The sequence below is a fragment of the Rhinoderma darwinii genome, chromosome 7, assembly GCF_050947455.1.
Source record: "Rhinoderma darwinii isolate aRhiDar2 chromosome 7, aRhiDar2.hap1, whole genome shotgun sequence".
NCBI classification, from domain to species: domain Eukaryota; kingdom Metazoa; phylum Chordata; class Amphibia; order Anura; family Rhinodermatidae; genus Rhinoderma; species Rhinoderma darwinii.
The window spans coordinates 67275092-67287190 of NC_134693.1; the positions used below are offsets into that span (position 1 = coordinate 67275092).

General features: G+C 42.1%; 1 protein-coding gene across 2 annotated transcripts in view; it reads left to right on the plus strand.

The window, feature by feature from the left end:
* Positions 1–12099, plus strand: part of PRRX1 (paired related homeobox 1) — a 98209-nt gene that overhangs the window by 42500 nt on the left and 43610 nt on the right. The gene's annotated exons all lie outside the window — the stretch shown is intronic.

A 12099-nucleotide genomic window follows, 5' to 3' on the forward strand; every position in this document is an offset into this window, starting at 1 on the left:
CGTCACCCAGTAAGCTACGCTGTTTCCTAATTCATGGTCGGAATTCACCTGCTTCTGCCACAACACAGAGCAGCAGAACAGGGTTTAGGGTGCCCCGTTCTAGAGATAGGTGCGGGTCCCAGAGGTGGGATCCACATCTATCCGACATTTTTGACATGTTCTGTGGATGTGTCATAAATGTCTCTCATGGGAAAACCCCTTTAAGTGCCAATTGTAGCACTGTATATAAGCTAGGTTACCCTTAGCACCTGGGGAACCTTTGCTCAGGCATCTTCCTGTGAAGGAAGCTGGCTTAAATAGCCCACAGGTGCAGGGGAGTAGCTGGGAGCAGACAGCAAAGTTTAGTTTCTTAAAGGGCCAGCGCACACACTTTATAGACAGAGACTGGAGCACGGCACCCACTGCCTGGGAGATTAGTACGGCGGGCACAGAGAGGATACCGGCAGCCAGGCAGCGTTACATACGTGCTGTATTTCCAGCCGGCATTTTGTCGTATAAAAGCACCAGAAGTGAGGAACTCCAGAAAGACCTAAAGAAGCTCCTGGGAACCCAACTAAGAAAACACTCATTGTGCTATCCTAGCTGCCCAATAATAATAAATTTAGTTTGGAGTGGAAGGCCCCCATAGCTTTAATGCTTTTTTTTAGGTTTCTTCCCACGTCAGATAAAATTAGAAATTGCCGTCTTGAAATCTGAATTGGTAGTTGTTGAGAAAGAGAGAGAGAGTTTAAAAGAAATAAAGTAAGACTGGGTTCCCACTTGGCGTAAACTATTGAATTAAATGGAGATGCAAAACCTGCAACAGAAATCCTTGTGTAGCGACTTTTGCAGCGTAATCGCAGCGATTACGCCGCAAAAATCGCAACTACGGAAAAAAATAATATATACTTAGCCAGAATACCCTCCTTCCTCCTGCATCCCATGTGACCGCTGCAGCCAATTACGGGCTGCAGCGTCACATGGCGTGCAACGTCATCCAGGGAGGACGGAGTGGACGTCAGAGGAAGCATGAATGGCTTTCTTCTGCAGAGGTTTTTCCTTCCGAAAAACTGCACCACAATTGGTGCGATTTTTCAGACGGAATATACTGCGGGTTCCAGGTAGAATGCACTGCGTGGTTTTTACGCAGCGTATCCGTCCCGTGGGAGCCCGGCCTAAATGTGGCAGAAAAAAAAACTTTTTTACAGAGTTAATGCAGCCAATTAAAGAGTTGCCTTCAAATTAGATAACTTTTAACGCTTTCCCGCCGCAGCCATTTTTTCAGATTTTTACTTTAGTTTTTTGCTCCCCACTTTCCGAAAGCCATAAGTCGTCTGAGGGCTTGTTTTTTGCGGGATGAGTTGTAGATTTTCACGGCACCATTTATTGTACTATATAATGAAGCAGGAAGCTGGAAAAAAATTATTTGTGGAGTGGAATGGGGAAAAACAGTGATTCCTCCATTATTTTGGGGTGTTAGGTTTTTACGGCATTCATTGTGAGGTAAAAACTGCATGTTAACTTTATTCAGTGGGTCAATACAATTACAGTGATAACAATTTTATATAGTTTTTTTAAAATAACTATTTTTACAAATAAAATTTGTGTTTTGTTGCCATATTCAGAGAGACGTAACTTTTTTTTTCTGTCACTTGAGTGATATCAGCACTTATCTTTTGCAGGGTCTAGAGAGGAGAACAAAAAACACCGCGCCACATGGTGCAGGTCACACGGTGTATGGGATCCCGCTCCTTACACTGAAGTGTCGTTCTATGGAGTGGGCTCAGTCTGTGAGCTCGGTCCATACTCCCCCATCCGACCTGCGCAGTATATATGGCGGATGTGGGGAAGGCGTTAAAGGGGTTGTTTAGTTCAGAAAAGCCATTTTCATATACTGTATTAGGGAATTCTGAGTTAATAGAAGAAAGTACTCCATTCAGCATCCTCGTCTCTTGGGCATAATTGAGAACTGTCTCAAAGATCATCTCGTTCTTTAGGACCCGTCCTGTCCTGCATTACACATACAATACATTTATTTGAGTGGTCAATGTGTAATGCTTAATTTTTCCTGTGTTCACACTGCATGGAAATTGAACAGATACTGGCAGGTTTTCCCCACAGATTACAGCTGATTATTAAGGGTTCACAGTAGTTAGACGATTTGTGATAAACTTATTGTCAAAGGACTGTTGTACAAGTAGGGAGTGTCCAAAGCGGAGAACAGATGCAGCACAGATCCATTGATTGAGGACTCTGACGAGGTAGCGTGGCTGGGTGACATCTCTCATTGCAGAAATCGAACCAGTGCCTATCTCCTGCTCAGTTCTAAAGAAAACGATCTTATAAGCGCTGAATCCAGTCCTTCGAGATTTGACATAGATTGAGATTGAGATTAATCAGTCAATTAGTCACAGAGTAAAGCACCTGGAGTCAGTTATGGCACACGCGATTAACTTCTGTGACTCATTAAAAACTTCAAAAACAAGAAATACAACTAAATACGGCCCTCACTAGAAGATCAGGAGTCGGAAGAAAAATAACCGGTTTGAGGCCTAAATTAAATTTATGCAGGAGAAGCCTTATTTTCCAATTTATTAGGAGAAGAAAGGGTTTCGGAAATCATCATAGAAAGAATTCACCAGTCCCTCCGCCCAGAGCCAAAGGATCCACTGAGAAATGCGGTATGTTGTCTCCTTAGTTATTCAGATACTGAGGACATTTTGGGGGCGAGCAGGGAGCAAGCTGAGAGATCAACAGTTTCAATACAGCTGGCTGTACCACTTCGAATTCTACAAGACAGGAGATGAATCATAATTCACATATCTGATGATCTTCAAGATGCATTGAACAAGCTTGGGATCTAGCCAATGGACATACCCTTCTGGCTCCCTATACACACACATCTCAAGCTGCAAGGACTTCCACTTATAGAACCATGATCCAGGATTACAAAATGGAAATCTACTTGGACAAGACGCATCAGATTGAGACCTCCAGACTCTAAGGAAAACTGAATTTGGTAAAATATCCAGTAGGGTGATAAACTTTCATTATATGGTGCTACCATATTGTTTGTTCCTTAGTTACTGATCACTATATTTAGACCCTGACCTCAACCTTTTTAACTCAAAATTTATATCCATTTTTGACCATTGGAAACACTCTTAAGATAAATGTTACAGTTAGGCCACTTTTGCATGGCAGTATTTTGGTCAGTATTTTGAATCAGTATTTGTAAGCCTAAGGCCCCATGCACACAACCGTACATTTCGTCCGTAATTACGGACCCATTTATTTCTATGGCTGACACTGACACCTTCCCGTATATTTATGGGAAGCTGTCCATGCCGTAGAAACCTTCCATACAAAAATAGGATATGTCCTACTTTTTATTTTACGGACCGTGCTCCCATACTTTATAATGGGAGCACGGATCGCAAATGTGGATGACTGTCCGCAGCCGTCCGCTGCCAGCCGTGCACGTAATCACGGACCGTGATTATGGGCACGGTTGTATGCGTGGGGCCTAAACCAGAAGTGTAGCAAAAATAGAAAAAATTATACTTGAAAGATTGGCACCTCTTCCATGTTTGGACCCACTCCTGATTTTTGCTTCCAAACACTGATGCAAAATACTGACCAAAATACTGCTGTGTGACAGTGGCCTAAGGCTCAGTTCACAACTTCTTTTTCAGGTATACGTCGGGAGATAACGCATGGTATACATTTTTTACTCCCCACTGCATCTAAAAATTTGGTAGATTATGCTTTTCTATATTGAAGAAAAACAGGTATGCTGATTCATAACGGCCCAGTGCATGCCGAAAGGATACTTTTTTTTCCATATGCTGGATACATAGGTGGCTATGGGCGTGTCAGGGTATACTCCAGGGAATACTACAGGCATATACGACATGCCTGAAAAACGAAATGTGAACTGAGCCTAAAAGTGTATGCCACACCAATTTTAACTCTCATCAAATTACCAACTGTATTCACAGTCTATGACTTGCTGTCCCCCTCTTAAAGAAGCACTCTGACAATTTTATTTCCGCGTATATAATGCTAACTCACCAGCAATATTCTAGCATTGTCATTTGTTTTGACCCAGCTCAGTTGCATTTTGAACCATTTCATTATGGGCAGCTGTGTCATGCCATCTCAGCCTAACCACCTAAATAGACCATGCTCTTATGTTTAGACAGGAGGTAATTTCTCCTGTGTGTCTGACTTCCTGTGAACTACAGGATTACATCATCAACAATCAAATCCCTCCTGGCACCTCTGAGACACCCCCCACCTCCCCCTACTTGTTCCTCTGTATATCCCTCCATTTATATAGTGCAGCTGAAGAGATCATTTCTACTCTATCTAAGGGTGCAGGGGTGCAATGATATAATAGGTGAATCCATACAATGGTTAGCTGCAAAGTTATAAAACTACCCTGACTTAGGGCAGATTCAGACGAACGTTGCATTTTTGCGCGCGCAAACAACGCGGCGTTTTGCGCGCGCAAAAACCATTTGACAGCTGCGTGTGTCATCCGTGTATGATGCGCGGCTGCGTGATTTTCGCGCAGCCGCCATCATAGAGATGAGGCTAGTCGACGCCCGTCACTGTCCAAGGTGCTGAAAGAGCTAACTGATCGGCAGTAACTCTTTCAGCACCCTTGACAGTGAATGCCGATCACAATATACAGCAACCTGTTAAAAAAAAAAAAAAAGTTCGTACTTACCGAGAACTTCTCTCCCGGCCGTTGCCTTGGTGATGCGTCCTTGGTGACGCGCCTCTCGACATCTGGCCCCACCTCCCTGGATGACGCGGCAGTCCATGTGACCGCTGCAGCCTGTGCTTGGCCTGTTATTGGCTGGAGCTGTCACTTGGACTGAATTGTCATCCCGGGAGGTCAGACTGGAGGAAGAAGCCGGGAGTTATCGGTAAGTCAGAACTTGTTTTTTTTTACAGGTTCATGTTTATTGGGATCGGTAGTCACTGTCCATGGTGCTGAAACAGTTTAACTCTTTCAGCACCCTGGACAGTGACTATCTCCTGACGTCGCGTAGCGGAATTTTTTTTGCCGGGTTCGATTGTCCGGGTTCGCTCATCTCAAAGACACTCCATTTGGATGTTTGGAAACAGAAAAGCACGTGGTGCTTTTCTGTTTACATTCATCCTTTTGACAGCTGGTGCGCTGTTTCAGTCGGTTCGCACGGAAGTGCTTCCGTGCGACCTGCGTGGTTTTCACGCACCCATTGACTTCAATGGGTGCGTGATGCGCGAAATACGCGGAGATATTGAGCATGTCGCGCTTTTTGCGCAGCTGACAAACGCTGCGCAAAAAGCACGGACTGTCTGTACTGCCCCATAGACTTGTATTGGTCTGTGCGTGGCGCGTGAAAACCACGCGGCCCGCACGGACCGAATACACGTTCGTGTGAATCCCCCCTTACACTTATTATACTATCCGAGTGCTGTGTACAGAGAATCCAGTGTATTTCTATGAGATGCTGCTTCTCACTGTCTCCTGTGTAAAAACTGTTTTGGAGAAAACTATCACAAGCAAGAGGCAGAGGAGACAAGCTGGTGCATACACAAGAGCCTCTTTGTTATTCTTTAATAGCAGCCTATGCTGCACTGTATTTAAGACAATCCTTTTCTGGCAAGTCTCAACACAAAACATTTATGAACACTGCTGAACTTTAACTGAGGATAATACAGAATTGTGTGGCAAAGTGCCTTAAAGAGGCTCTGTCACCAGATTATCAAATCCCTATCTCCTATTGAATGTGATTGGCGCTGCAATGTAGATAACAGCAAAGTTTATTTATTTTTTTAAACGATCATTTTTGCCCAAGTTATGAGCAATTTTATATTTATGCAAATTAGCTTTTCAATGGATAACTGGGCGTGTTTTCTCGTATTTCCAACTGGGCGTGTATTGTGTTTTTACCAACTGGGCGTGTATTGTATTTTTACCAACTGGGCGTTGTGAATAGAAGTGTATGACGCTGACAAATCAGCATCATACACTTCTCATCGTTCCCACCCAGCTTCTTTCACTAAAGACACACAGCGTGACGTCACCCACAGGTCCTTCAACCTTGTCGTCGGACAAAGAAGATACATCTGCTCCAGTCATCCAAAAGGTTAATATGCTCGTCTCTAGGGAGTTTGCTATGCTTACCTGCTCATGGTGATGCTGCTGCAAATTCAACTGTACTCTGACGCCTGGAGCGGATGTGTCTTCTCTCTTCCGATGCCAAGGTTGAAGGACCTGTGGGTGACGTCATTATTCCCATCCAGCTTCTTTCACTGCAGACACAGCGTGATGTCACCCACAGGTCCTTCAACCTTGGCGTCGGAAGACACATCCGCTCCAGGCGTCAGAGTACAGTTGAATTTGCAGCAGCATCACCGTGTCAGGTAAGCATAGCAAACTCCCTAGAGACGAGCATATTAACCTTTTGAATGACTGGAGCAGATGTATCTTCTTTGTCCGACGACAAGGTTGAAGCGGCATACACTTCTATTCACAATGCCCAGTTGGTAAAAACACAATACACACCCAGTTGGTAAAAACACAATACACGCCCAGTTGGAAATATGAGAAAACACGCCCAGTTGTCCATTGAAAAGCTCATTTGCATAAATATAAAATTGCTCATAACTTGGGAAAAATGATTGTTTTAAAAAAAAAAAACAACTTTGCTGTTATCTACATTGCAGCGCCCATCTCATTCAATAGGAGTTAGGGATTTGATAATCTGGTGACAGAGCCTCTTTAAGTGGACCATACTTATTCACCAGTATGTTTTTGCAAGGCCAGTATTATCACAGTCCTTTTCTGAAACAACTGCTGCTTTCTAGCTTTCTATTGTGATATTTGCTATATAATGATAACTGATGTTTTAACTTTATAAATTGGGATAATTTTACCAACTAATATATGCTTAATTTATATTTGCTTCAATGCTTTTTGTATCCTAATTATCTACTGATGACTAGGAACTATTCCTCCCTCCATTAACTAATAGGTAATATATAACATTATAATAATGATAATAAAAGTAATAATAATAATAATAATAATAATAATATAATCTGTGCTATGTGCCGGATCAGGATATTCTCCAATGTATTTCTACCCTGCCACGCTTCTTGCACACTATTTACTCCCATCATGTCAATGATAAATTTAACCTCCTACAATATGAAAGGTCCAAACTCTCCCAATAGGCATACATATTTTTTCATTATTTAACCCCTTAAGGACACAGCCTGTTTTCACCTAATGAATCAGGCAATTTTTTTTCAAATCTGACATGTGTCACTTTATGTTGTAATAACTTTGGAATTCTTTTATTTTTTCAAGCGATTCTGAGATTGTTTTCTCGTGACACATTGTACTTTAAGTTAGTGGTAAAATTTGGTTGATAAAGTCAGTGTTTATTTGTGAAAAACAGCAAAATGTAGAGAAAATTTGCAAAAATTACCATTTTTATAAATTTAAATGTATCTAAAGTATCTGCTTGTAAGACATATAGTAATACCAATCAAAATAGCTGCTAATTAACATTTCACATATGTCTACTTTAGATTGGCATCGTTTTTTGGACATTGTTTTATTTTTCTAGGACGTTATAAGGCTTAGAAATTTAGCAGCAATTTCTCACATTTTCAAGAAAATTTCAAAAGCCTTTTTTATGGAGCAGTTCAGTCATGGAGTGGCTTTGAGGGCCTTATATATTAGAAACCCGCTATGAATCACCCCATTTTAAAAACTGCTCCCCCCAAAGTATTCAAAACAGCATTTAGAACGTTTCTTAACCCTTTAGGCGTTTCACAGGAATTAAAGCAAAGTGGAGGTGAAATTTCCAAATTTGTTTTGCAGAAAATCTGTTTTAATAAAAAAAATGTCTACAACACAGGAGGTTTTACCAGACAACTGCAATTCAATATTTAATCAGAATCAGTGTTTATTTGTGAAAATGTGCAAAAGTTATAATTTTTATAAATTTCAATGTATCTGCTTGTAAAACAGATAGTAATACCACACATAATAGTTACTAGTTCACATATCCCATATGTCTACTTTAGATTGGCATCATTTTCTGAACATGCTTTTATTTTTCTAGGATGTTACAAGGCTTAGAAATTTAGCAGAAATTTCTCACATTTTCAAGAAAATGTAAAAATCCTTTTTTTATGGACCAGTTCAGTTCTGAAGTGGCCTTGAGGGCACTATATATTAGAAACCCCTATAAATCACCCAACTTTAAAAACTGCACCCTCAAAGTATTCAAAACAGCATTTAGAAAGTTTCTTAACCCTTTAGGCGTTTCACAGGAATTAATTCTGAGTGGAGGTGAAATTTACTGAATAAATTTCTGTAACACAGAAGGTTTTACCAGAGAAACGCAACTCAATATTTATTGCCCAGATTCCGCAGTTTTTAGAAATATCCCAGATGTGGTCCTAGTGTGGTAATAGACTGAAGCACAGGCCTCCGAAGCAAAGAAGCACCTAGTGGATTTTGGGGCCTCCATTTTATTAGAATATATTTTAGGCACCATGTTAGGCTTGAAGAGGTCTTGTGGTGCCAAAAAAGTGGAAACACCCCAAAAAAGACACAATTTAGCAAACTACACCCTCAAGGGATTTATCAAAGGGTATAGTGAGCATTTTAACCTCACGTTTTTTTTGCTGAATTTAGTGAAATTAGGTCATCATTTTACAAAGCATAAAGGAGAAAAAGCACCTCAAAATTTTAAAAGCAATTACAGCAATACCCCATATGTGGTTAATAAACTGCTGTTTGGACACACGGAAGGGAAGGAGCACCATTTGGCTTTTGGAGTTCAAGTTTTGCTGGAATGGTTTTCGGGTGCCATGTCACATTTGCAAAGCCCCTGAGGGACCAAAACAGTGGAAACTCCCCAAAAGTGACCCAGTCTTGGAAATTACAGCCCACAAGGAATTTATTGAAGTGTATAGTGAGCATTTACACCCCACAGATTTTTCGCTGAATTTAGTGGAATTAGGTCGTGAAAATGAATATCATAATTTTTTCCACTAAAATGTTAAGGCCTCATGCACACGACCGTAGCCATGTGCACGGCCGCGACTTTCGGTTCGGCCGGGGGCAGAGTGTCACCCGCAAGCCGCCTGCAAATCGCGGGCCGTGAACATCGCTGCGGCCATTCTTTGCTACGAGCCTGGACCGCAGAACACAACCGTAATAAGACTTGCCCGTTCTTTCTGCGGTCCTGGCTCATGGGCCATGCACGGACCGTGGAAACCACGGTCATGTGCATGGCCCCATAGGAATGAATGGGGCCGCAATTCTCCCATGGATTTTCGTGGGAATTGCGGCCGCAAAAGCACGTTCGTGTGCATGGGGCCTAAATGTTTTCATTTCTACAGGGGTTAAGGGTGAAAGTGGCTCAATATTTGTAAAGCAATCTCTCCCGAGTACGGCAATACCCAATATATGGTCATAAACAGCTGTTTGGATACTCGACAGGGCTCAGAAATGCAGGAGCGCTACTTGGCATGCAGATTTTCCTGGAATGGTTTGGGCGCCATGTCGCATTAGCAAAACCCCTGCGGGACCAAATCAGTGGAAACCCCCCAAAACCGACCACATTTGGGAAACTACATCCCTAAATGAATTTTTCGAGGGGTATAGTAAGCATTTTAACCCCATAGGCTTTTTGCTGAATTTAGTGGATATAAGCCGTGAAATTGAAAATTAATTTTTTTTTGTGATAAAACATGTACATTTTTAATTTTTACAAGGAAAAAAGAAGAAAAAAGCTCCCCAGCATTTGAGAAGCAATTTCTTCCGATTCCGGCAATACCCCATATGTGGTCATAAACTACTGTTTGGACACGCGGCAGGGTTCAGAGGTGCAGGAGCGCTATTTGGCATGCTGATTTGCTGGATTCGTTTTTGGGAGCCATGTTGCATTTGCAAATGCGTGAGGTACCAGAGCACAGTGGAAGCCCCCAAGAAGTGACCCTATTTTAGAAACTACACCCCTCAAGGCATTTATCATTTGCCTGGACATATGACAGGGCTCAGAAGTGAAGAGCACCATGTGCATTTGAGGCTTATTTTGGTGATTTTTACAGCATTGGCCCACAATTGCTGGGATCTGAGCTCAAATAGTAAAACAAACCCCCAAGTAGTGACCCCTATTTTGGAATCTACACCCCTTAGGGCATTTTAAGTGGTGTAGTAAGCATTTTAACCCCACAGGTGTTTTTTCATTAGAAATTAATGCGCAGCGGATGGTGCAAAGTGAAGATTGCAATTTTCTACTAATACCATTTTAGTGCACAATATGTTGCGCCCAGCTTGTGCCACTGAAGACAAATACCTCATAAACTGTTAAGCGGATTCTCCCAGGTATCGCAATGCCATATATGTGGACGTAAACGTCTGTTTGGGCATTCTGTAGGGTTCAGATGAGGGGAAGTGCAATTTGGCTTTTGGAGTGCAGATTTTGCTTGGTAGTAGTTGTTTGGGGTTTTGCTGGTATTTCAGTTTGTAATGTGGGATACGTAAGCTGGGCAGAGTAAATCAGGGCATAATAGGAGGGTATCATAATGCGGTAAATAAATAATAATTCATAGATGTGTAGCCAGTGTCACACTGATAAATGGTGCCCAATCTCATCCGCTTTTGGAACACTCTGCACATTTTGTGTCGCCGAATTCTGAGAGCAATAACTTTTTTATTTTTTCTCCAACTGAGCTGTGTGAGCTTATTTGTTGCAGGACAATCTGTAGTTTTCATTAGTACCATTTTGGAGTAAATGGGGGAGTAATCCTCCAGCTCAGCGATCCTATGTCCGAGCCCGAACAGCGCACGGATCCTCGTGGCGGCACACGATGAAGATCAAAGCAGAAATAGAGAAACTTGATCCAGCGCTGGGTTTAAAAGAAAGTAATATTCCAAGTTTATTCCAAATATATTAAAAATACATGAGTAAGGACAAGCGATTTGTCTGAAACGCATAGGCCTGCTATCTGATGCATCCACCCCTATGAGCTTTTTAATATATTTGGAATAAAGTTGGAATATTAATTCCTTTTAAACCTAGCGCTGGATCAAGTTTCTCTTTTTCTGCTTTACCATTTTGGGGTACATGCGACTTTTTGATCACTTTTTATTCTATGTTTTGGGAGGGGTGGTGACCAAAAAATAGCGATTCCGGCATTGGATTTTTTTAAGCGTTTCAATTTTTTTCCTATAATAGAAGACTTATTATAGGAAAAAGACAGTTTTTGTTTTTATTAACTTGAAACTTTTATTTTTACACTTTTATACAACATTTTTATAACAATTTTTAATCCCACTAGGGGACTTGAAGGCCTGCACCTCTGATCTTTACTCTAATACATTGCACTGCCCATGTAGTGCAATACATTAGAACTGTCAGTTACTCACCTATAGCAAGCCTATTAGGTCTCGCCTCCGGGTGGGGCCTAATGGGCTTCCGTACGTGGCAGACCAGGAGACTATTGCTAGGCCTCCGGTTGCCGTAGCAACATTCGGCACCCCCGCAATCACATCGCAGCTACAAACCACTAAGATGCCGCGATCGCTTTTGATCGCGGCGTCTAAGGGGTTAATGGCAGGGATCAGAGCTAGCTCCATTCCCTGCCATTACAGTAGGGTGTCAGCTGTAACATAGGCTCTGCGGTGGGACCTAACAGGCTTCCGTATTTGGCAGACAGGAGGCCATTGTTAGGCCATTGTTAGGTGTTTTCCCACAATTTACATTCATCACTTATCCACAGGATAAGTAATAAATGTCTGATCGCTCGCAACCCTATCGCTGGGACCCCCACCAATCATTAGAGCGAGGGTCCCGACTTCTCCTTTCCTCCTTACTGCACAACCGCAGTGAGGAGGAGCTTGAATGGAGCTGCCTTCAAGCATGCCCCCTGCCACTCCATTCTATGTCTATAGTTCTAATCTCTCTCAGTGCTAGGGAAAGTTTGAATTCAAAGTAGATGCCAGTGTGTGAGTACTCCTGATGAAAGGCCTCTTGGTTTTCATAGAGAATTCTTACCCTTGTGAGGATCTGGGAGATATCCACTTTGTTCGTG